Source organism: Siphateles boraxobius, unplaced genomic scaffold (assembly GCF_051911475.1).
Source record: "Siphateles boraxobius isolate OS27281-9 unplaced genomic scaffold, OSU_SipBor_1 269, whole genome shotgun sequence".
NCBI classification, from domain to species: Eukaryota; Metazoa; Chordata; class Actinopteri; order Cypriniformes; family Leuciscidae; genus Siphateles; species Siphateles boraxobius.
In genome coordinates, this window is record NW_027508886.1 from 1,139,816 (window position 1) to 1,166,551 (window position 26,736).

The 26,736-nt window shown below is 43.6% G+C and overlaps 3 non-coding genes across 3 annotated transcripts; all 3 read left to right on the forward strand.

The window, feature by feature from the left end:
* Positions 1–2,376: 2,376 nt before the first annotated feature.
* On the forward strand, positions 2,377–2,448 carry trnaq-cug (transfer RNA glutamine (anticodon CUG)). The gene has a single exon. It is a non-coding gene; the product is annotated as a tRNA-Gln (tRNA).
* A 2,872-nt stretch (positions 2,449–5,320) lies between these two features.
* On the forward strand, positions 5,321–5,392 carry trnap-agg (transfer RNA proline (anticodon AGG)). Its single transcript has one exon. It is a non-coding gene; the product is annotated as a tRNA-Pro (tRNA).
* Positions 5,393–8,430: 3,038 nt separating this feature from the next.
* trnaq-cug (transfer RNA glutamine (anticodon CUG)) lies at positions 8,431–8,502 on the forward strand. Its single transcript has one exon. It is a non-coding gene; the product is annotated as a tRNA-Gln (tRNA).
* Positions 8,503–26,736: the final 18,234 nt, after the last annotated feature.

Genomic DNA, 26,736 nt, shown 5'->3' on the forward strand with positions numbered 1-26,736 from the left:
CATAGACAAACAGCGGGTCAACTATCAGCCTCGACATCAGCCTCAGCTGACACATGGACGCTTTAAGGCACCAAAGCGGTCCGGAGTCACACCGGGTGTGGAGAGTGTAAAACGGTGTCTGATTTGACATCCCGGGGGACCAGCACATTGGCCCAGCACCAGCCGCTTGGTTGAGGCCATTTGTACAAAGCTGTGTGCTTTACACAAGTCGCCGACCAAGAAGGCTGGAGTTTGCCGCCCCAGGTGGTCTAAAATCCTCTCGGATTACCACCACATCCGAGAGCTGGTGCTTAACAATCGCAGGCTGATGGATGAAACAATGATCCAGCTGTTTGAGCTAAACCAGAAGACACTCATTCAGTGGTAAGCAAGGCACATTATTTTCTTCAAATTAACTGAATACTTTTTTAAACATATAATACATGTAATTTATTTTCAGGTTTCAACGGCAATAGAAAAAACAGGAAATGTGTGTCCTCGCTCAGGGACTGACTCCACCTGACCCAATTGCTGTGGCTGATACGCAGCTTCCTCCACCGAGGGAAAAATTGGATGAAGCGGCATCGACCTCACGCCCAAAACATACATTTACCCTTCCGCCAAATCAAGAAGGACAGGCTCCTCTTCTGCGACCAGGTCGACGGCCTGCTGCTGCCACCACCATGGTGTGCCCCATTGCACCTGCCCCCATAGCATCAGGAGTTGTGCAGCCCATTTCAGCACCTGGGTCATTGTCACTAGTCCTTAACCCAGACATGACCGTGTCAATGGTGATTCCACCTTCTGGTGCTTCAACATCCGGTGCAGGCCCAGCTCCACCTGCTCCTGTGTCTGTTGCTCCTGTTTCCCGTTACACCCAGAGGAACAGGCGCCGGCGGGCCCAGGAGACGGAAAGCGGAGTCCATAAGAGGAAGTATGTGCGAGGGGTAACCTTTAACATGTGCAGCAAATGTGGGCAGCCCAAAACCAAAGAGTTTGGCCATAGCCGATATGGTAATGCCACATTTTGCTTGCGTGCCTCAAATGGAAAATCTTTAGATGACTGGTTGGCAGAACAGCGCCAGCAAAATACAAGCCAAACTCCACCTCCTCAATAAACAATTTGCTTTTTTCCTGTATATATTTTGTATATATTACTGTACATGGTTCCACCCAGTCTTTCATATTGTCATATATATATATATATGTGTTTGTGTCTGTGTACTCATTTCATTATTTGTGTGTATTCATTTTAATATTTGTTTTTTTACATTTAAAGTGTCATTTAAATATTTGTGTATTCATTTTAATAAAACATTTTAAGTGTCATTGAAATTTTTGTGTGTATTCATTTTAATAAAACATTTAAAATGTCTTAAAGTAATCTAATAAATCATATCAATCAAATCATATCCCTCACAAAAAACACACATATTTGAAGAAACATTTTTATTCATTTTATTCAATCATAAACAACATGTAATATGCATTTTTTTTAAATAATATACACAAAAAAAACATTTAATAAAACATTTGAAGTGTCTTAAAACAAATCTGATAAATCATGTCAATCAAATCATATCCCTCCATTTTTATTCATTTTATTAAATAATCAACAACATGTAATGTGCAATATTTAAAAATAATAATAATACACACAAAAAAATATAAATCAATATAATGATGTCATAGATAAATGAAGACGCAGGCGCAGTTGATCACACGCAGAACACGGGTTCGAATCCAGCCCGCGGAGGGTGACTTGTTTCAAATGTGACTAAAACTCCTTCATAACGCACAGGAATATAGCCCTAATAATGTTGCAGGGGAAATTTGTGGGCAAATTCTCGTTTTTCGCATCTTTTTGGCTTGTGTGCGGGGGCGCAAAGATTGGGCCCCTTCTTATGCTAAGCAAGCGCTCTACCATTTGAGCTAATTCCCCTCGATGATGGAGAGAAGGTGTCCATCGCTCTCAAAGACAAAGACGATCCCTAGCACGTATGCAGGTGCTGCAGCGTGATTTCCAATGACCACAAAAAAACAGGCGGCATTTCCTCTGTGCTGGCAACTTTGCACTGGCTACCTTTTAATTGTAGATTTAATCAAAAAATTGCGCTTTGAATCCAGCGATCCGAGTTCAAATCTCGGTGAAACCTTTTTAGGTTCTTTGCGGAAGGGAGGGAAAAAACAGAGGTGATGCGCAACTGCTGACGTGGCGGTGAAATTGGCACTCTCAAACCGAGTCGGAATTGGGGAAACATGGGCTTAAAAAGCAAAGGCTTCATTTGCTCCTTGCTATCGTGCTTCTGGACTCAATGACTTAAATCCTTGCTATCGTGCTTCTGGACTCAATGACTTAAATCTCTGCTGCTCATGGGAAAAGTTGACACACGCCAAGGTTCCATGGTGTAATGGTTAGCACTCTGGGCTCTGAATCCAGCGATCCGAGTTCAAATCTCGGTGGGACCTGCTTTTGCCAGGAATGTGTGCAGTACCTCGTTCGAAAAAACTTTTTCGGCAGCACTGAGCCACAAGAGCTCATCTAGGTACTGCCCCTTGAAGGGGGGCGTAAAAAGGATAGACAGCACTGGAGAATGCAGGCATCGATCCCACTACCTCTCGCTTGCACCTACTGCTTCCTACCGATTGAGCCAAAGTAAGCCCAAAGTAAGCCCACGTGAGCCAATCGTGTTTTCTCTGCTGTGGCTTACTTTTGACCAATCACGTTCTCTCCTGTGGCTTACTTTTGACCAATCGTGTTTCTCTCCTGTGGCTTACTTTTGACCAATCGCCTTTCTCTCCTGTGGCTTACTTTTGACCAATCGCGTTTCTCTCCTGGCTCTGCTCCTGTGGCTTACTTTTGACCAATCGGCGACCGCTATTATTATCGTCATCTTTGCAATCTTTGCAACAGGTAAGTCTATTCTTCACGACTGTATAATCGGTCATTATTTATTCATAAACAGTGTTTGTTTTTAGACAATTAAACATGCCAATAAAGCTAGCTAGCGTGTAATAGCACACGTTTTCTTCTGTACATGAGAACCTGCAACTTTACCATGATATACAGTAAAAAACATGCCACTACTGTCAAGATAATTAGCCGACCGCTAATTAAGCTATATCCTCCTTAAACCATTTTTTTGTTGTTGTTAATTTAGTATTTTTTTGTGTCATTCATTACATTATTTTGACCACAATAAGATTTTTACTAAAACCTTTAAAAAAAAAAGGTTAATTCATATATGTTATACTATACTATGTTATACACCAGTATACATATTTATGTTATCTTTTTAAATACTATGTTATACATATTTAAAAAGACATGAATAGGCAAAAACAAGTGTTTTTTTGTTTCAACAAATGATTCTCAACTATGTTATAAAAGATATACCAAAACGATTTGATATACCATTTTAAGTTTTAGATCTGTTTGATGATCATATTATTATGAATTTTCATAAACGCCTTTATGTTATATTTGGTGTTTCTTAGTAATCTCTGCCACAAAAGCTAAACAAAACAAAACGATTTAAGCATGGCATGATACCAGCAAGATTGTACCAAGAAGTGTTATTTATTTTCTTATTAATAAGTTCATCACACTATTTACAATTTGTACACAAGGCAATTCAAAGTGATTCACAGTTGTATAAAAAACAATAATGCTTATGCTCATAATTATAATAATAATATTCATTAATTATTATAATATTATAATAATGAATTACATAAAAAACAAATGCTGTAGTAAAATACTTTCAGTTGGAATATGACAGCTATGTAACGTTCTGTTTATGCCTGTGTCCTTTCAGATTATGTATGCATACCCGGTTTTACGAAGAACCTCTGAGGGTCGACTCCTTATGGGGCCAACTGAGGAGAACAATAGGAGGAAGATCGTGATGGCAGGGAGGGCCAGGTGTAAGGAGGAGGTCCTGGCTGAGGCCCCTGCCTTTTTGAGGCAGAATGGAGGGAATCCTGGAGACCAGTTCCTGGTTCTGGCTCACTGCAAGATCCAGTTTGGGAAACACCAGGGTCAGAGGTCCCTGTGGCTGCTGGAGAACTCACTGGGGTATGCCTGCTATCTGGTCAGCAGCATTTTGGGGGAGGAGGAGAGGGACAACCCGCTGTCGGACAACAAACACCTGTTCCTCAGATACACCTCGCAGATCAGGGAGGTAGGCGAGGCTGTAGAGGTGTATCAGAAAAAAACAGGCCATGCTGCAGGAGGCCCAGAGGACAGGAGACTCTGGATGTCTGATGGTGGATTTTGGGGATTTTAAGGGTAGGTCAATGAAGGAGGTGTATGAGGACCCAAGCAAGGAGGCCCAGGCTCTCATCACCTACCTGAAGAAGGCAAAGGCCAGGCCTAACACCAATATGGCCCTTTTCAAAGCATACGTGCTGAAGAGGCAGGCTCTAGCCCACGTGCCCACCACCACTGTGTCCACTGCATCTGTCCTCACTGCTGCTCTGCCCACTGCCACTGTGTCTGTTCCGCCTCCACCTACTGCAACTAAGAACAGGCTACTGCTGGCGACCAATGTGAAGGCCCTGTTGGCGCGGGGGAAGCATTTATTTGCTTCACAGCTGGCACAAAAGATTTTGTCTCCAGCCAAACCCTGTAAGTGGGTAAGTTTTTTCTTTTTTCTCCAGCCACTGCAGGCTCGAGAGGCCCTGCTCCTGCCCCGGCTCGTGCTACTTCCCCTGCTCCTGCCCCTTATCCTGCTCCTCCAGCATTGTGGACCCCTGGCCAGGTGTACCAGTCGCCTGCAGAGCTTCCTGTCCACTGGAAAGAGCAACTCCCATCTTTCCAGCAAGGCCTTCAACCCCTGTCCCTCTGCACCAGGACCATCCTCACTACAGCCACCCACAGGACTGCAGCACCCTGCCCAGCCTCCTCTGCAGTCTCCTCCTCTGCGCCCTGCCCAGCCTCCTCTGCAGTCTCCTCCTCTGCGCCCTGCCCATCCTCCTCTGCAGTCTCCTCCTCTGCGCCCTGCCCAGCCTCCTCTGCAGTCTCCTCCTCTGCGCCCTGCTCAGCCTCCTCTGCAGTCTCCTCCACAGCCTTCTGTCCAGCCAAGTGCTGCCTCTGCTCCTGCAACATCAACTGGGTCCAGTGTTGCAGACCAGGCTCCTGTAAGTAAGCTTCTCATTATTCGTGTGCAGGTCCTGCAGCGTGATTTCCAATGACCACAAAAAAGAGGCCGCATTTCCTCTGTGCTGGCAACTTTGCACTGGCTACCTTTTAATTGTAGATTTAATTAAAATATTGCGCTTTAAGCCATGCAAGCTGAAATGTTTTCGGCCCGGCAGCAGCAGGGAGGATGTATGTTTCGGCTCGTTGGTCTAGGGGTATGATTCTCGCTTAGGGTGCGAGAGGTCCCGGGTTCAAATCCCGGACGAGCCCATTTTCAGGCTTTGCTTTAATCTCTTCAGCCTTATTTGGGCAACCAGGATATTTCTGAGAAATTGGGGATAAAATGTGCCAGAGAGAGGCCGGTTAGCTCAGTTGGTTAGAGCGTGGTGCTAATAGCGCCATGGTCAAGGTTTTGATCCCCGTACAGGCAACTCATTTTCTCTCTGGGACCTTCACTTTGCTCTTCTCGAAAATGACTAGCGGTCTCCCAGACATGCCTGCTGGCTAAACTGCACAAGTACCTGGACGAAATAGCTCAGTTGGGAGAGCGTTAGAGTGAAAATCTAAAGGTACCTGGTTCCATCCCTGCTTTCGGCAGGGGAACTACGTCCGCCTCTCTTAGTCGAGGCGGTCCATTGACCAAACGCCTGCTCCTATCTACCTGAGTCCACCTAGCCTCATCGCTATCTGCCTCTCAGACAGCCAGCTAGCAGGGTGTGTTCGTTCCATGGTGTAATGGTTAGCACTCTGGGCTTTGAAACCAGCGATCCGAGTTCAAATCTCGGTGGAACCTGCTTTTGCCAGGAATGTGTGCAGTACCTCGCTCGAAAAAACTTTTTCGGCAGCACAGAGCCGCAAGAGCTCATCTAGGTAGTGCCCCTTGAAGGGGGGCGTGAAAAGGATGGACAGCACTGGATAATGCAGGCATTGATCCCGCTACCTCTTGCATGCTAAGCAAGCGCTCTACCATTTGAGCTAATTCCCCTCGATGATGGAGAGAAGGTGTCCATCTAGGGTGACCAGACGTCCCGTTTTTCCCGGGACAGCCCCGTATTTCCACTCTAATTTTAGTGTCCCGACTTATTCTGAAAAAATCATGTTTTGTCCCTTATTTCATCGTTAATATATATATATATATATTTTTTATATATAATAGGTTTCGTTTCCGAAAGGCTAAGTGAATATATGTTACGTTCAAACCGTGTAGCGCGCGCATGACAGAGAGGGAGAGACCTTGTGTGTGTGTGCTAGTGTGCCTAATGAAGCGCATGTAAGACGCATTAATAGAGGGAATGCATTAACGTCACTTTCCCGCCGGAACACGCCCCCTCAGCCGGACTGAGTGGCAGAAGAGCAGCTGCGTGACTGGATTTAATAGGGGAAACTGCGAAAACGCAAGTAAAACAAACGATTATCAGTTTAAACTAAAGGTTGGACTCAATATAGTGTTCCTTACAACTTACTAAATCTTGGTGGGACCTGCTTTTGCCAGGAATGTGTGCAGTACCTCGTTCGAAAAAACTTTTTCGGCAGCACAGAGCCGCAAGAGCTCATCTAGGTAGTGCCCCTTGAAGGGGGGCGTAAAAAGGATGGACAGCACTGGAGAATGCAGGCATCGATCCCGCTACCTCTTGCATGCTAAGCAAGCGCTCTACCATTTGAGCTAATTCCCCTCAATGATGGAGAGAAGGTGTCCATCTAGGGTGACCAGACGTCCCGTTTTTCCCGGGACAGCCCCGTATTTCCACTCTAATTTTAGAGAAACCGACTTATTCTGAAAAAATCATGTTTTGTCCCTTATTTCATCGTTAATATATATATATTTATATTTTTTTATATATAATAGGTTTCGTTTCCGAAAGGCTAAGTGAATATATGTTACGTTCAAACCGTGTAGCGCGCGCATGACAGAGAGGGAGAGACCTTGTGTGTGTGTGCTAGTGTGCCTAATGAAGCGCATGTAAGACGCATTAATAGAGGGAATGCATTAACGTCACTTTCCCGCCGGAACACGCCCCCTCAGCCGGACTGAGTGGCAGAAGAGCAGCTGCGTGACTGGATTTAATAGGGGAAACTTAGAAAACGCAAGTAAAACAAACGATTATCAGTTTAAACTAAAGGTTGGACTCAATATAGTGTTCCTTACAACTTACTAAAGATCCAGTGATCCATGGATATTAACATACAGCCAGGAATCGTGTTTCCTGACATTTATATGTGCCTGATTTCGACACCAGGGAAATACATACAGCAAATTTGCCTATGAATGCTTTATATAAATACAAAATAGGCAGGTCTAAATCCAGGTGATCACTTAGCAATGTTATATATATCATCATATCGTCTAGAGACTTAAAACTTGTATAGTTTGTTGTCAGTGTTTATTTAAAAATGTCAAATTATACAGAATATACAGTGGTAAATATTTGATTGATGAGTTGTCACTGCAATATATAACAATACAATATATAGAGAATGATTTTACCACTAAATTCAGCATATTGACACAAAAAGGATAACTGCAAATCCACCTTTCGCTGCCTGGAGTCCAGTTGTTTCTATGAATTGCAGCGATCTATTTGCTTCTCTGTTCTGTAGCTTTAGGTAGTCTGTAAAAATATTCCTCATATTTCTTGTCAAATCTAGTTGTACAGTCAGTCTTAAAGCTCTTTCCCGTTTTAGACGCGTTTTGTGTGTTTTTCCGCAGCATTCACACTGAAAACCAATGCTGCCGCTCAGTCTTTTTGCCACTTGTGGGCATAACTGCAGTCACTCCGGCCAACGGTGACGTCACGTGCATTCCCTCTATACGCATGCGTTCTGTATCTGTCCCGTATTCCACTCCGAGAAATCTGGTCACCCTATGTCCATCGCTCTCAAAGACAAAGACGAGGCGCGATCCCTAGCACGTGTGCAGGTGCTGCAGCGTGATTTCCAATGACCACAAAAAAACAGGCCGCATTTCCTCTGTGCTGGCAACTTTGCACTGGCTACCTTTTAATTGTAGATTTAATCAAAAAATTGCGCTTTGAATCCAGCGATCCGAGTTCAAATCTCGGTGGAACCTTTTTAGGTTCTTTGCGGAAGGTAGGGAAAAAACAGAGGTGATGCGCAACTGCTGACGTGGCGGTGAAATTGGCACTCTCAAACCGAGTCGGAATTGGGGAAACATGGGCTTAAAAAGCAAAGGCTTCATTTGCTCCTTGCTATCGTGCTTCTGGACTCAATGACTTAAATCCTTGCTATCGTGCTTCTGGACTCAATGACTTAAATCTCTGCTGCTCATGGGAAAAGTTGACACACGCCAAGGTTCCATGGTGTAATGGTTAGCACTCTGGGCTCTGAATCCAGCGATCCGAGTTCAAATCTTGGTGGGACCTGCTTTTGCCAGGAATGTGTGCAGTACCTCGTTCGAAAAAACTTTTTCGGCAGCACTGAGCCGCAAGAGCTCATCTAGGTAGTGCCCCTTGAAGGGGGGCGTAAAAAGGATGGACAGCACTGGAGAATGCAGGCATCGATCCCACTACCTCTCGCTTGCGCCTTCTGCTTCCTACCGATTGAGCCAAAGTAAGCCCAAAGTAAGCCCACGTGAGCCAATCGTGTTTCTCTGCTGTGGCTTACTTTTGACCAATCGCGTTCTCTCCTGTGGCTTACTTTTGACCAATCGTGTTTCTCTCCTGTGGCTTACTTTTGACCAATCGCCTTTCTCTCCTGTGGCTTACTTTTGACCAATCGCGTTTCTCTCCTGGCTCTGCTCCTGTGGCTTACTTTTGACCAATCGGCGACCGCTATTATTAGGCAAGGCAAGGCAAGTTTATTTATATAGCACATTTCATACACAATGGTAATTCAAAGTGCTTTACATAGAAGAAATTAAAATAATCAAAAGAAATCAGAATAATTAAAACAGTTTGGAATAAAAGATAAAATACAGAAATAATCAAATGAAATCAGAATAATTAAAACATAAAATAAAATACAGTGCAAACAGTCGGACGAACAGTGGCACAGTGCTCATTCAGTAAATGCACAGTTAAACAGATGTGTTTTGAGTCTGGATTTGAATGTGACTACTGTAGGAGCACATCTGATCTCTTCTGGAAGCTGGTTCCAGCTGCGGCTGGCATAGTAGCTAAAAGCAGACTCGCCATGCTTAGAGTGAACCCTTGGTATTTCTAGCCGATGTGATCCTAATGATCTGAGTGATCTGTTGGGTTTATATTCACTGAGCATATCTGGAATGTATTGAGGTCCTAGGCCATTGAATGATTTATATACCAGTAATAATACTTTAAAATCAATCCTAAATGTAACTGGCAGCCAGTGTAAAGACCTGAGGACTGGTGTGATGTGTTCATATTTTCTGGTTCTGCTCAGAATCCTAGCAGCAGCGTTCTGTATGAGCTGCAACTGTCTTATGGTCTTTTTGGGAAGGCCAGTGAGACGTCCATTACAATAATCCACCCTACTGGTGATGAAAGCATGCACAAGTTTTTCTAAGTCTTGACTGGAAACAAAGCATCTAATTCTTGCAATATTTTTCAGGTGATAATATGCTGATTTAGTTATTGCTTTGACATGACTACTGAAACTAAGGTCTGACTCTAGAGACACACCCAGATTACTGACTTGATTTTTAGTTGTTTGACCCCTAGACTGAAGGTATGCGTTCACCTTGAGAACTTCATCTTTGTTTCCAAACGCAATGACTTCAGTTTTGTCTTTGTTTAACTGAAGAAAGTTTTGGCACATCCAATTGTTTACTTCATCAATGCATTGGCAAAGAGGTCAATGGGGCTGTAATCGTTAGGCGATAGGGATAAGTAGAGCTGTGTGTCGTCTGCATAGCTATGGTAAGCGATTTGGTTCTTTCTCATTATTTGGCTCATTGGGAGCATGTACAGGTTGAATAGGAGTGGCGCAAGAATTCAGCCTTGAGGGACTCCGCATGTCATGGATGTCCACTCAGACTTATGGTCTCCTATACTCACATAATAACCTCTGCCTCCTAAGTATGACCTGAACCATTTTAGGACTATCCCAGAAAGCCCGACCCAGTTTTCCAGCCTGTCAAGAAGTATTTTGTGATCGACAGTGTCAAATGCAGCACTGAGGTCGAGTAGTACCAGCACTGATAATTTCCCTGTATCAGTATTTAAGCGAATATCATTCATTATCTTTATGAGCGCGGTCTCTGTACTGTGGTGCGGTCGGAAACCAGATTGAAAATGGTCAAAGTATCCATTCGAGCTTAAGAATTTGTTCAGCTGATTGAAGACAACTTTTTCAATGATCTTGCCTATGAAAGGAAGATTTGATATCGGTCTATAGTTGTTTAATATGGTCTTATCCAGATTGCTCTTTTTCAGGAGGGGCTTGACGACAGCAGTTTTCAGGGAGGTCGGAAAAGTCCCAGAGAGAAGTGAGGCATTTACCACTTCCAGGAGATCTGCTTCTAAGCTGTGTAACACATTTTTGAAAAAAGATGTGGGAAGTGCGTCAAGGGCGCAGGTTGATGTTTTTAGTTGCTGTACGGTTTCTTCCAAAATTTTGCCATCAATTTCTTCGAAATCAGACATAGTGGCTACTTTCTCGTGCTGTTGTCTGATCTGCCTGACCCCAGCGCAACTCAAGGATGAGCTGATCACCTTTCTGATATTATTGATTTTCTCAGAGAAGAAGTAAACTCACTGCACTTTCTCACTGAGAGCATTTCACTGGGAATCTGGCTTGGGGGGGTTGTCAGTCTCTCTACAGTAGCAAAAAGAGTGCGCGTGTTGTTTATATTGCTGTTTATAATATTCGAGAAAAAAGTCTGTCTAGCTTTGCTTAGTTCCTTATTGAAAGCATGGATGCTGTCTTTGTAGATGTTATAATGGACTACAAGTTTTGTCTTCCGCCACATGCGCTCTGCTTTTTTGCATTGTCTTTTCATATTTTGCACTGCTGTTGAGTTTCTCCAAGGTGCTTTTTGTCTGCCACTCTTCTTCCTGACTTTCAGAGGAGCAATATCATCAATTACACTCTTTACTTTTGAGTTAAAAGAATCAAGGAGAAAATCAACAGAGTCAGCAGATATGCTTGGTGTTAAAGATATAGCCTTCATAAATAGTACACTAGTGTTCTCATTTAAGCATCTCTTCTTGACAGACACAGATCTAGCTTCAATGGCAGGAGAGATCAATATATCAAAGAAAATACAAAAATGATCAGACAGTGCTACATCCTTAATAACAATTGATTAAATGTTTAGACCCTTACTGATAAGTAAATCTAGAGTGTGTCCACAATTATGTGTGGGTCCATGTACATGCTGAGTCAGATCAAAAGTTTTTAAAACAGTTTTGATTTCTTTTGCCATATTGTTTTCTGCATTATCTATGTAAATGTTAAAATCTCCAGCAATGGCAAAGCAGTCAAACTCTGAGGAAATTGTTGATAACAGTTCTGTTAAGTTCTCAGCAAAAGCTGGAGAGTATTTTGGAGGCCTGTAAACAATGATAAGTAAAATGCGTCGAGCACCTTTTAACACAATACCCAGATACTCGAAAGACGGGTAATTCCCAAATGATATTTGCTTACATTGATTGACATCTTTATAAAGAGCAGCTAAACCTCCGCCTCTTCTGACAGCTCTGCAGACACTCATAAAAGTAAAGTTAGGAGGGGCTGTTTCATTGAGGACTGTTGCACTGCAACTCTCTTCTAGCCAAGTTTCATTTAGCAACATAAAATCCAGGTTGTATGTGGTTATTAAGTCGTTGACTAAAAGTGATTTATTTTTAAGTGAGCGGATGTTTAAAAGTGCTAACTTAACAGTCTTACTTTTTGTCCCCACAGCAATCTTGGTATGTCGTGTAATAGGCACCAGATTAGATGGGTTTGCTGTACGGCTTTTGAAGGCCTTAGACTTTCTATCATGTAATCGAACAGCAATAGAAAAAGATACAGGCACACTGGGTTCCCGCTTGTTCTGTAAACATTTGAGAAAGTTATTGTTATCATAGCGGGGACCCGACACATATCACTGAGAGCTGGTATCAGTTGTTTTTGGTTCACCTCGAGCCGCTGGAGGAGGGTGTGGGCCCTGGCGCTGTGGCAGAGTCCGAAGAGCTCTCACAGGAGGAGGGGGAGGGCGAGCTGGGCCCGCAGGCTTTGGTGGTTGTGGGGCCTGGCGTTTTTTGGTTGGTATCTGGGGGCTCGCAGCAAAAGAGTAGGATAGTCTAGTTCCAGCATGCACCAGTTGTTCCATTTTCTCTGAGAAGCACTGAAGTGGAGATGCTGGAGAGAGTGATAATGTTTCCGGTGAGAGGGATTTTTGCTCTGGTGTTATTGGAGGCTGTAATATGCTGTCCTGGTTTCCCTGGCTGTTTTCCAGAAAGTCGTCTATGGGTGCTGTATCTTGGAGCAGTGCTGGTATGTCACAGTCTGTCTGTGGTGAGCTCTGTGGGCAGGGCTCAGCTGAGATTGTGTCCGTGAGCAGAGGTTGTTGTGGCTGAGTGGTGTTATCACTGTCCTTGTGTGATGTGTCAACCGCATGTCCATTCAGGTGCTGAAGTGAAATCCTGTGGTCATTCATACTGTATCCAGGTGTGTGTGTGCCATTCAGGTTGAGTGGATTGGCACACATTGCAGAAGGATGACGGAGGGAGAAGTAGATATTGTCCTTTAGCACTCTTGAACCAAGTTTGTTTGGGTGGTGGCCATCCTGTTGAAACAGTTGCCTCTGACTCCAGAAAAGATTGAAGTTGTCAATAAAGTTCACTCCTTTTATATTGCAGGTTTTTTGTAGCCATGTATTAAGCCCAAGCAACCGTGAAAACCTGTTTGTTCCTCTTGCTGGGAGTGGTCCACTGATGAATGTTTGAACTTTCAGTCTTTTAAGTGTTTCAAAAAGTTCATTGAAATCCTTTTTAAGAAGTTCCGACTGCTCTTTATGAATATCATTCTTCCCCACATGAATGATGAGTCGATTTGCAGTCTTATTTTTCATCAGAATGTTCTGAAGTTCCCTGTTTACATCAGAAGTTGTTGCTTGTGGAAGGCAGCACGTTGTTGTATCCCTGCTATTAATGTTTCTGATTACGGAGTCGCCCACTATCAGAGTCCTGGGCTCGGCTGCACTGTGAGCTGAGTGCCGCTGTCTGCTCGACCTTGAGCCCCAGTTAGCATCAGTGTTAGCTACTGGCTGATTCTGTCTGTGTGCGATCACATTCATCAAATTTGGGGATTCCTCATTCATTAATACTTCAAATCTGTTCTCAAGATGTATAGGCGGTGGTAGGAGACCAGTGTTTGCAGTCCTTGTCAGAGCCGTATCTGGGGTAGAGGATGCTACTGCAGTAATATGTGATGCTCGTGACAATCTGATGTCTCGAGTGCCTTTGGGTCTCGCACCCTGTTTGTGCCATCGATTAGTAAAACGATCGGCTTGTTTCTCTACACTCAGTATGGCCTCTCGAGAAGCACTAGATTCATGGGACTCACCGGCTGTATGCTGAGGACGTCCATGACGAAGCTCTGTTGTGTGTTCTGTCTGGTTTGGTGGTCCCGCAATTAACTTTGTTTCAAGAATTGCAATCCTTTGTAAAAGTCTGTGGCAGTTGGAGCAGCAAGTAGATTCCAGAGGAGGCATTTTCTTATCCTTATGAATGTAGGCAGTTGTGTTTTCTCTTCCCCGGAATGTAAGCTTTCAGTGGGAGGCTGGTCGAATACAATAATTCTGCTTTTTTTTGTAGTAATCCAAGCGTTTGAGCACTGTGCTGATTTGCTGAAGTTAAAATTAGGTGATAAAAGGAGATAAAATATAGAAATATAAAAGCGATAGAGCAAAGCGCGGAGCAGTAAGCGAGAGCGTCCGAACAGTAGCTGAGCAGGAAGTAGTCGTCATCAGTAGTAATTATCGTCATCTTTGCAACAGGTAAGTCTATTCTTCACGACTGTATAATCAATCATTATTTATTCATAAACAGTGTTTGTTTTTAGACAATTAAACATGCCAATAAAGCTAGCTAGCGTGTAATAGCACACGTTTTCTTCTGTACATGTGTGCCTGCAACTTTACCATGATATACAGTAAAAAACATGCCACTACTGTCAAGATAATTAGCCGACCGCTAATTAAGCTATATCCTCCTTAAACCATGTTTTTGTTGTTGTTAATTTAGTATTTTTTTGTGTCATTCATTACATTATTTTGAGCACAAGAAGATGTTTACTAAAACCTTTAAAAAAAAAGTTTAATTCATATATGTTATACTATACTATGTTATACACCAGTATACATATTTATTTTATCTTTTTAAATACTATGTTATACATATTTAAAAAGACATGAATAGGCAAAAACAAGTGTTTTTTGTTTCAACAAATGATTCTCAACTATGTTATAAAAGATATACCAAAACGATTTGATATACCATTTTAAGTTTTAGATCTGTTTGATGATCATATTATTATGAATTTTCATAAACGCCTTTATGTTATATTTGGTGTTTCTTAGTAATCTCTGCCACAAAAGCTAAACAAAACAAAACGATTTAAGCATGGCATGATACCAGCAAGATTGTACCAAGAAGTGTTATTTATTTTCTTATTAATTAGTTCATCACACTATTTACAATTTGTACACAAGGCAATTCAAAGTGATTCACAGTTGTATAAAAAACAATAATGCTTCTGCTCATAATAATAATAATCATTAATTATTATAATATTATAATAATTAATTACATAAAAAAACAAATGCTGTAGTAAAATACTTTCAGTTGGAATATGACAGCTATGTAACGTTCTGTTTATGCCTGTGTCCTTTCAGATTATGTATGCATACCCGGTTTTACGAAGAACCTCTGAGGGTCGACTCCTAATGGGGCCAACTGAGGAGGCCAATAGGAGGAAGATCGTGTTGGCAGGGAGGGCAAGGTGTAAAGAGGAGGTCCTGGTTGAGGCCACTGCCTTTGTGAGGCAGAATGGAGGGAATCCTGGAGACCAGTTCCTGGTTCTGGCTCACTGCAAGATCCAGTTTGGGAAACACCAGGGTCAGAGGTTCCTGTGGCTGCTGAAGAACTCACTGTGGTATGCCTGCTATCTGGTCAGCAGCATTTTGGGGGAGGAGGAGAGGGACAACCCGCTATCGGACAACAAACACCTTTTCCTCAGATTCACCTCGCAGATCAGGGAGGTAGGCGAGGCTGTAGAGGTGTATCAGAAAAAAACAGGCCATGCTGCAGGAGGCCCAGAGGACAGGAGACTCTGGATGTCTGATGGTGGAGTTTGGGGATTTTAAGGGTGGATCAATAAAGGAGGTGTATGAGGACCCAAGCAAGGAGGCCCAGGCTCTCATCACCTACCTGAAGAAGGCAAAGGCCGGGCCTAACACCAATATGGCCCTTTTCAAAGCATACGTGCTGAAGAGGCAGGCTCCAGCCCACGTGCCTAACGCCACTGTGCCCACTGCATCTGTCCTCACTGCTGCTGTGCCCACTGCCACTGTGTCTGTTCCTCCTCCACCTACTGCCACTAAGAACAGGCCACTGCTGGCGACCAATGTGAAGGCCCTGTTGGCGCGGGGGAAGCATTTATCTGCTTCACAGCTGGCACAAAAGATTTTGGCTCCAGCCAAACCCTGTAAGTGATTTGCAAGCTTTAAAATCATTACAGTATATATTATGCAGTATATATGTCGAACGAAATTACGTGTTCAACAGCTGCAGGACCACGTGTACCACCTGCGTCTGAGTCCGCAGCCCGGAGACAGCTCTTTACATGTGGTGAGTATCACTTAACGCATACAAGTGTGTTGGTGACATGTGCTTAGTGTTTTATGTTATTTTACAGACTCTGCTGCTACGGATTTTTTTGAGGAGGAAGATGACCTGGAGATGGCAACTGTAGCCTCGCAAGCTGAGGAACAACTTCCTCAAGGTATGTAAATCTTAAACAATATTTTACAAACAATTACAAATAAAATAAAACAGTATTTTTTAAATGACATATTATTTTATTTCACAACACAGATGTAGCGACAATGAGTCTTACATTAAATTAGCTCAAATTATATATAGAGAATTTAATAATTAATCAAGAATGATTAATAAATTGCACATTACAGTTAAATTATCGAAGCTGAAAATAGATCGATTGTATATATGAATGATCACCATAATGGGTTATGGTTCGTCATTAATATATCAATAGTCTTATTACAGATTGATTATATGCGATAACCTTAAATGGAATTAATTTAGTTATCGAACAATCTGTTTGTCCAGCAAACGGCCGTAATATTAACATCAATTTTCAACAAAAATTATCTCTTTCTTATAATTCCAAAAAAGCTATTTTCTGGCCAGGAGAAATCACCTTCTTGTTATTATAAAATTTAGGTTACTAAAATAGCAACGATTTGTAAAGCTTTGTAGCTAAAGGGTCGAACACTTCATTGACTTTGTAAAAATGAGCACTTTAGACAATTAGCAATCAAGAATATAATGGTTTTAATAAAAAGAAACTACGGATACAGAATTCTATATTTAAACCCGGGATACATGTATGTACAATAAACAGTAAAACTAACGAGACAAACGAATAACAACGGGAGTGAGATAGAGAGATTGAGTGAGAGAGAGAGAGAGAGTGAAGTATATATATATATATATATATATATATATATATATATATATATATAGAGAGAGAGAGATAGAGGATGAGAAAGTGAAACTAACGGTCAGGATGAGAGAGATCACCGGGGTGATCGCAGCATGGCAAAAATCACAGACAATAACCCTTAGAGAGGCAACAAGAAATCACATCAATCAAATCAAATCAATAACCTATACTTGCGTATATGGTTCTCTTTGTGTTGCTGAGGAACGCAGAGTCGTATGCGTGTTTGTCCTTCGGTGCTATAGGCTTGTTCTCTCTTGTCTTCCGGGGCGAGCAGACTCGCGGGAAGTTTTAAAGGTTCACCGAACGTGAAGTTACCAAGGAAATAGTTCAGAGTTCATCTCCCTCGGGAGGGAGAGGCGAAAATGAAAAGAAAACTTAGTAAAGAAAGGAAAAGAAAAGAAACGCGGTGTAAAGCTCCCTAAAGAGCCATGGGACCGGAAACCTCTCACAGGGAAAGTGCTCTCTTGAGAAACTCCTGTGTCAGTTTCTTATAGAGAGGAGGGGTTCACGCCTGCTTCGCGTATGTGACCCAATCATCTTAGAGCATCTCGAGCGGGAAAAGTTCTTCTTTGTCTTGTCAGGATAATTGATGATGCTATAAAATTTTGTCATTTCTAGCCAGAAAGATTGTACACACAGAACAATACATTTTACTGTAATATCCTGTGTATGACTGGTTTAGTCAAAACAAGACGGTCAAACAGGTACCAAGAATGGCCGGAACGAGTAGAAGAAACATAAAGTTACATTCATATGCAGAATTATACACATTTAATGTTCACTCACACGACTATAAAGCCATAATACCGGCTACCATGACCTAGGAAAGATCAAATTCATGTTTATACATTTCTTAAGTGGTTATACTTATAGAAAATATAAGATTGCAGAGTCTATTAGTCTTTCTTCATCAATTCAAGTGGGAGCTGTGATTCCCTTGGAATTCCTTTTGGGGGTCATAAAGTTTTATGACCTAGCAAGAGGGAGAGTTACAGAAGATGATCCTGTTAGGTAATCTTTCTTTAGAAATACACTTAAGATTTGAAGTTACAGACCAGTCTCCAATTACATCTATAGAATAAGACAAAACTAATTAGATATGCATGCATACAGGAAGGTTAGATACAATTCTGTGTTATATACATTAAGTACATTCCTATCCTAAGTTGCACACAAAGGACATTTGTGTGCGGGTATGTGTGGTGTATGTGTGTGTATTTAAATTGTAATTAAACATATATGTGTTCATATTTGTTCAGTAGTGAAAGGAAAACAGGATTCGGTCAGTCGCTACATATTCCCCCTTTTCGTCGGATGAAGTCCCTGTGTGAACATCATCGGACGACAATCATCACAATGGCCGACTGGCAGGTGAATCCTGATGGTCATGTAGCAGGTGGACCATGGTAGTAGGGTAGCAGGTGGAACCTGATGGTAGGATGGCAGGTGGATCTTAAAGCTGAGGATTCAGCTCGATGAGGTTTGGCGTGGTCTCTGACTTGGCACCCCCTTTCCGGGGATTCCGTCTGAGACCTTCAGGCACGGCTTTCGTGAGCTCGGCTGTGTCACATCTGGTGGAGTCTTCTGTACAGAATGAATGCCACTCATAGTGTCAGAGTGTGGCTGATTACCTGTAGAGATGCACAGCACAATGTCGGCTGAGGTCCAGCCTAGGACCGCAGATGAAGTGTTCAGAACGGGCAGTCGAGACAGTGCTTGGATGGCTGTGTTGACCGGAGCAATGTCAATGAATTGGGACCCCCTTTCCTCGATCCAGAGTCTCAGTTCTGGATCTAAGGTGAAGTTGTAGTTCTTGAAGGATGGGAGTTCCAGTGCTGTCTGGTACTCTTTGCTCGGAAGATGGTACAATGCCAGATCATTCAGGTGGAATATGGCACCTTTCGGGGCTTGAATCCACGTACTGTGGTTGAGCATGTTGACACGGCTGGTTGTGTCATGCTGGTGGTAAGTGAGAGTAGCTGTACGCACAGGTGTGTTAACGAGCCACCTGTCATCTACAATCTCTGCTTGCGTCTCTGTGACTTTTGCTCGAGGCTTAGCTTTGGCAGGGCAGCGTGTGTCGCTGACCAGGGGTTGCAACCCGCAGGTTCCTTCAGTGTTGTCTCTGAGGAAGGGTTTGCTAGGGCAGAGATAGTGAATGAATTTGGTGAGGTACACATGTGCAGGTTTGGGGCCAGGTGCAGCTGTCGTGGTAGGCCACCACATCTGGAATACGTGCCTTGATGTGGGTGTTGCTTTTCAAAAACCTGACATTGGCAATGCCTTTAAGTCTGTAGACTTGGTTTGACTCGCTGATGGATTGGTTCAAGAGCACATCCACTTCCCTCTGCTCGTGATCGACGTAGAGTAGGATGGCGCTACCCAGAGAGTAGGCCAGGTGTATTTGTAGAGGATCAGTTGGCCTGGTGATGGCCGAAACCAGCATAGTTAGCACAAGGCTTAAGGGATTCAAGTACGGTGGGATTCTACCCGTGGCTGGGCTGTCATTTGAGGAGTTAACCTCCCAAGCATGTCTGTTATCAGGGCTGTAACCAGCTGAGTTTGGGCAAAGTCATTTTGGAAGACAGTAAACAGCGGTTTCATGCAGTTCATGGTCTGATTCAGCAGGATGCTGTGAGCGTTGAGAATGACCACGTTCCTCTCAATGTCTTGCCGATGGTTTGCAAAGATGCACTCTGCGTGGTGAGTTGCTCTTTTAGCTGTGAAAGTTCAGTCTGAATTTCAACCACATGCCGTTTCGCAGTGGCTATGTTTGCTGTGTGGACACTTGGCATACCAGTGTCGAACAGAGTTCTGGCGGCAGCTACGGCTCCCAGGAACCATTTGGAGTGTTAGTTGGTGCTTAGGAGTCCTGATTGTGTAACAGTCACTTTCCCAAGTTGGTTGGACATGTGTTCGACCTTGGCCTTGGCGTGAGAGAGGGAGTCCTCTGTCCATCGGGCACTTGCCCAGCCGTATTGGGCTACGGTGCTGGGGTAGTGTGCTCTGTAGGCCTTGTGGGGCTGGATGAGTCGAACATGCGCTTGATACAGCAGCAACCTGGTACAGACAACAGGGAGAGAGAGAAAGAAAGGGGAGGAAAAAGCCAGCGAGGGTTGTCTTTGGTAGGACAGGGCAGTCTTTTTATTTCATGGGTGGCAACTAGGTTTAGCTTGCCTTGGCCCATGTTTTGCCACTTCTTGCTGCTGGCATGTCGCTTGCTTCAGTGTATTGTCAGTGGCTCTGGTGCTGTGGTTTGCAGCGCATGATGCGTCATGGATGTACATTGGCCTTATCCCCCCTTTGCGCCGTTGCATTACACGTCTTTGCGTTGTGGTTTCAGACGGTGCACACATAGAATGTAGCTCTGTGCACGCAGCATGTGCTTGGTGTCATGTCGTGTTCTGAGTAACTGGTTTTCAGTGAGTGTAGACGGCAGTCAAAGGTTGGTTGGAGGGGTCTGAGAGGTGGTGAAGCAAAGTCTTTATTGTGTCAGAAGCCCGCATGTTCGTTATGTTTGTGTTTGTAAACAGCGGAGCTAGCGTAAACTGCTGTGAGGTAGACAGTTTAGGTTGTAAAGTTCTTATGCTGTGTGTAATCACTTCAAACTTCAGGGTGGGTGGTCGGGTTTGAAGTGACCACAGCTAGTCGTTAAGTGCGCCAGGCTTGGTGAGGGTATGGGTTTGGTCATTCAAGTCTTTGTCAAGGCCCGGTTGCCTTGAGTGTCATTTCACCTTTTTCCAGTAGACAATCATGTTGTTTGAACTACAGCTATTTTTAATCGAGTTTACATGCCCTGTGTTATGTGCTGTTGTTTATCGTCCACCCAAATACAATAAGAATTTTATCCAAGAGTTTTCCGAATTTTTAGCTGATGTTGTCCCTAAGTACGACCAAATTTTTATTTTTGGTGATTTTAATATCCATGTGTGTTGTCCGTCTGATCTGTTGGGTACTGAGTTTAAACGACTTTTGTCCTCTTTCCAGTTAAATCAACTGGTGGACCGACCCACACATCTTATGGGACACACTCTAGACCTTATTATGTCTTATGGGCTCTCTATCTCCTTTACTGAAATATCTGAGACTGCTATCTCGGATCATTTCCCTGTTATTGTTGAATTTCCAGTCCTGCCTTCAATAGCCAGTAAGTCTAGTGTTTTGCCATGTTATCGTCGTATTCTCACCTCCTCAACGGCTGAAGAATTTACGGATATTTTTATGGACTCTGAATGTTATGTCTTTAGTGAATCTGATTATTCTATATGTTCTGATGGCATGCTTTCATTTTTTAATTCTACCTGTTCTGAAATTTTAGATGTTATTGCCCCTTATAGACACAGAGCTCCTAAGCTAAGAACAGATCCCTGGATAAATGATGCCACCCGCACCGCTAGGCAGCGCTGTAGACAAGCTGAGCGGAGATGGAAGAAGGACAAATTGTATGTGTCCTTGGAAATATTAAGGGGCTGTCTTCTTGATTATCAAGGGGCCGTAAGGGAAGCAAAATCCAAATATTTGTCAAGTGTTATCACTAATAGTGGGCATTGTCCAAGGGTGATGTTTAATACAATTAATTCTGTCGTAAACCCGCCTTCTTGTTCTCTGACGGATGCCTCAGTCTCCACTTGTGAGAATTTTCTTAGCTTTTTTATTAATAAAGTGGAGTCCGTCAGACAACTTACGACTAATAGCTCTGCAACTGACTCAGTTGTTGCGGCAACTCATTCCACTGTGCTTGAAGAGTTTGAGCCAGTCTCATTATCATTCTTTAACGAAGTAGTGCAACAAATGAAAAGTATAAACTGTCCCATGGACTTTATTCCAACTAAATTGCTAAAAGAGGTTCTTAGCACAGTTGGGCCTTTCTTGTTGGTATTTATTAATAAATGTCTTAGCTCAGGATCTGTCCCTGCTGAGTTCAAACATGCTGTGGTTAGGCCTTTTCTCAAAAAACCGAATCTGGATCCCTCAATTCTGTCTAATTTCAGACCAGTTTCTCACTTGCCTTTTCTGTCAAAAGTTTTAGAAAAAGTTGTTTTTTTCCAATTACATTCTTTTTTAGAAAATAACTCTATGTTTAAGAAATTTCAATCAGGATTTAGATCGCGCCATAGTACTGAGTCTGCACTGTTAAAGGTACACAACGATATTGCCCGGTTTGTTGATTCTAAGAGCCCCGTTATTTTAGTGCTTCTCGATCTCACGGCGGCCTTTGATACAGTGGACCATGCAATCCTTCTGTCTCGCCTTAACCACTATGTTGGCATTAAGGGTACTGCGTTTCAGTGGTTTTCGTCTTATTTGACTAATAGAACCTATTCTGTAGTGATTGGGAATTCGTCCTCTTCTACTACTTTTCTTTCCTGCGGGGTGCCACAAGGCTCTATTCTCGGACCAGTTTTATTTTCACTCTATATGCTGCCCCTTGGGTCCATCATAGCCAGACATAACATAGCTTATCATTGCTATGCTGATGATTTGCAGATTTATTTGCCGATGAGTCCAACAAATAGTGATGCATCTGGGTCACTAATTGATTGCATTGACGACATTAAATTATGGTTAGGAAAAAACTTCCTTAATTTGAATGAAGATAAGACCGAATATATTTTATTTGGCGAGTCTGCAAACGCTGACCCAAATACATTAATTTCAAAACTTAGACCGACTGTGAGAAATCTCGGTGTGACTTTTGACAGTAGCCTTAAATTTGACAAACAAATTGACAGCGTGGTAAAAGCAAGTTTTTTTCAACTACGCCTATTGGCCAAGGTCAAACCATTTTTAAATCGTTCGGATCTTGAGAAAGCTATTCATGCTTTTATTAGCTCAAGACTAGACTATTGTAACGCACTCTACGTGGGAGTTTCACAGTCCTCGCTCAGGCGCCTTCAGCTGGTGCAGAACGCAGCAGCTCGCCTTTTAACTAATACACGCAAACGTGAGCATATAACTCCTATTCTTTCTTCACTCCACTGGCTTCCTGTTTCTTTTAGAGTAGATTTTAAGATTTTATTGTTTGTTTTTAAAGCTCTCAACGGCCTTGCTCCACCTTACGTAACTGAGATGCTAACTTTGCGAGAGTCAAACAGGAATCTTAGATCAACAACTCAACTCTTGTTGGAAGTCCCAAGGACAAGGTACAGACTCTGGGGTGACCGGGCCTTTTCTGTAGCTGGGCCAAAACTTTGGAACAAGCTACCTGCCGACTTACGAATAACCACAGACTTAGGCCGTTTTAAAGCGAAGCTTAAGACTTATTTATTTAGACTGGCTTTTATATCGTAGCATTGGTTGAGTCATTCTGTGTTTTCTTTTCTTTTCTTTTTTGTTTTCTTTGTTTTCTTTGTGACATACATTTATTATACATCTTGATTATATATTTTATTTTTATATTTTGCTTTGTATTGTTGTTGTTGTTTTTGGAAAGCACTTTGGTTCACCTTGAGTGTTGTAAAGGGCTGTATAAATAAATGTTGTTGTTGTTGTTGTTGTTGTTCTTGTGATGTTATCGCATGCCTGGAACCGGTGTTGGTATGTGACAGGCATGTGGTTTGAAGTCTTACAGCCATTTTGTTTCCAGCCTGGAAGTTGGTATGGGAAACTGAGTCAGGCATAGTTAAAGTCTGTGCACATAAGGAGTTCTTTGATGTTATGCGTCAACGCGGTGTGCAGCGTTATGAGAATGGCTGCTACCTCAGCATATTGTGATGACTGCGGGCCCAACTTGAAGTATTGTGGTGGGCACGGTATGTAATTTACCTACAGCATGCCCGCACCTGATTGACGGGTGCCCTCATGGTGGTAGGAACATCCATCGATGTAGGCTGTGGGCATACCTTGACACGCATTCTCTTTAAAGTACCTGTGACAGGTCAGTTGTTGTTGTTGGGGTTCTTCTACATCCACCGTCGCAGCTGGTGTGTTATCAGAGCAGTTTTGGCAGGCCGCCAGGCCATGGACTAGCGCAGACTTGTGATTTTGAGCATAACGTGCCTCAACATTGTGCCCCTGGAGGGCCATTAACCATGTGGCTATGCGTGAATTGGTGATCACGCCATCTCGGATGCACTGGCTCCAATGGGCTCCAATGTAGTTGGAGAATCTCTGGATGGCCCATACAGTGCAGAGCAGGGCTTTTTCACAGTCTGAGAATTTTAGTCTCTGGTGGGAGAAGTGTCCTGCTGGCATATGTAACGACTCCTTTGTCTTGATCATGCCTTTGGTACAGGCCAGCACTGAGACAGTGGTTGGAGAACCCAGCTTCTAGATAGAACTCTTTTTGTGGGTCAGAGTAAGTCAGGCATGGAGCTGTGCATAAGTGTCGTTTTAGCTCATTGATGGCATTTTCTTTAACTTCTGTCCATACAAATGGGCAGTCTTTTTTCAGAAGGGCAGTTAGAGGTTTCGCAATGTCTGAGTTGCTTTCGCTGAACTGCCGTGAGTAATTGCGCACCCATAGAAAGCTTGTAGCTTGAGATGTTGGTGGGTGGCTTGATGTTTTGAACAGCTTGAATACGGCTGGACTGCGGTTCGATGCCTTGTGATCCGATGAGTGGGGGAACATAGTTGACTTTGGTTCGACACCACTGTCCTCTGTGGAGGGCGTTCTTGGCGCCGGCAGTGGATAATTGGTTCAAAACATAGTCTATCTCTTTCAGGTGGTCAGCCACTGTTGTGCTTTTCATGAGAGCATCATCAACGTAGATAAGGTTACCTCTCATTCTGGCATCTGGGCATGCTTTGTTCAGGAAGATGTTGAACTCAGCAGGTGAGGTGGCATAGCCTAACGGGTACCTGGTGAAAGTGAATTGTCTGTTGCCGAACGTGAATGCTAGCTTGTGCTGGTCTTCTGGATGCACAGGTATGGTCCAGAATCCAGAGGCCACATCAAGTGTTGAGAAGATTGTGGCTCCTCTGATTCTGGGTATTTCTTGCTCCAGCTGGGTGATGGGCCATCGGGACAGTGGCACCTGTTGATTCAGTTTCCTGCAGTCAATGGTGGGTCGCTACTTGCCGTTTGGTTTGAGGACGGGCCAGATGGGGGCAGAATGGGCGCTGTTGCATGGACGGATGACACCTTTTTCAAGCCTGGATCCGATGATATCTCGCTCCGGTTCGTGTTTAGCGATGGGGATCTTGTACTGCCTGACAAAAGTGGGAGGAGCATTAGGGTGCGTTGGGATGCGCACAGTGTGGAGTTCGGTGAGACCACAATCTAAAGAGTCTTTGGCAAAGGATGCTTTGAACTTGTAAAGGACTTGTCTGAGTCTTTGTAGATCTGCATCATTTTTAATTGTGTCAGCGTCTTTTAGAATTTGCTGAACTTGAGACTCAAATCCTGGGTACGGCTCCACTCTTGGTGCTGTTCTGCATACCTGGTCTTTGTCCATTGGCAAGCAGTTGTTGAAAAGGATGTAGACTACACGCGATGACACTTCAGTAAGGGGTGTGGCTTCCAACGTGAGTCCAAGTTCAACACATTCGGGTGAAGGTTGAAAGAAGCCCAGCGTGTGGTTTAGGGTTTGACCACAACGCATGTTGAGCCGGACGGCGACCCCTTTGGTGTAAGCTGGTATCACAGTTTCCTGTCCGTTGATTAGGGTGCCAACCTCAGGAATGGTCTGACCTGACAGGAGGTTCTCAGTGTTGGTTGGAACAACAGGGGGCTGTAAAGTCAATGGGGCCCACACTACCTCATTAATGATGTCCACATGAGCCTTGAGGTGAGTCAGGATGTCTACTCCAATGTAGACATCATGGGGCGGGTCCGGAAGGACCAGGAAGTAATGGGTCAGACACCGGTGGTTCCAGTTCAGGTTCAAAGCGCAGACACCTTTGGCCGTAACCATGGTTGATGGGTACGTGTTTAAAGGAAAACGGGTGCGCTTGCTGGCAGAAGGAAGGTCTGGTGTGTCTTAATGAGAGCATTGAATAGTGAGACACTGATGGCTGAGTTGTCTGCCCATAGTGCAAGTACAATGTCAGTAGTGGTTACATCATTCAACTGCAGGTCAGTTGTGACCTTCGGGCAGAAGGAATCAGAGTCTTAGGTGAGCTGAAATGTGCAGATTGGTGAACTTGAATCTTGGTCTGGTGCTGGAACGGTGTCCCCGTGGCTGGCTGTGAGAGTTTCCGTGAACTCTGTGACCTGACAGTCTGGCTCGGTTGGCCTGTGTGACTGGAGGGGGAGGGGTTCCCGCACTTGAGCCCAAACTTTCAGTTGTTTGAAGTCCTGTAAAGGTTCAAAGCGATCTAGCAGGTCTTTGCCAATTAGAAGTGGGTAAGTGTTAATTTTTTTGTGTGCACTGGGTGGATCAGACTCATAGAATCAATTGTCAGGTGAATGTGAGCTAACTGTTCAAGCCTGATGTCATTTTGGCTGTATGACTGCACGCTCAGTTCACAAGTTTGAGGTGTAAGAGTTCGATCTTGTCTCTTAGCTTGAAATTGGAGTCTTTTTGAAAAGGTGAGATGAGATCACCGTAAGATGTGATGCTGTGTGTTCCCTGCTCACTTCCTTTTCCAACGTGATGTTCAGGAGGAGTTACCGGCCCACCCCATTTTTGACCAGGTTGCCCAGGAATGTTGTCATTGGGGCAGGTGTGACGATCAATGGGTGGTTAGGACCGGATTTGTGTGGCTGTCTGCGGGTGCAGGTAGCCAAAACAGCATTTTCTGGTACCTTGGGATAGTGGTACCTGATATGAGGAAGTGTGCTGTCTCATTCAGGGTGTGCAGCTGTCAGCTGTGGAGCTTGGGTGATGCTGTCACCTTGTGATGTGACAGTTAGCTCTGTGGTCTTTGGCTGACGAGCAGTGTTCGGGGTGCTTGGCTCAGTCAGTTGGTAGTCAGACCGGGCGTTGGTTTCAGTTCTTATGCTTAGACATAAGATGTGTGGTTTGTCTTTCTTGCGAGTTTTCTGTAAAGAAGCTCTTTCA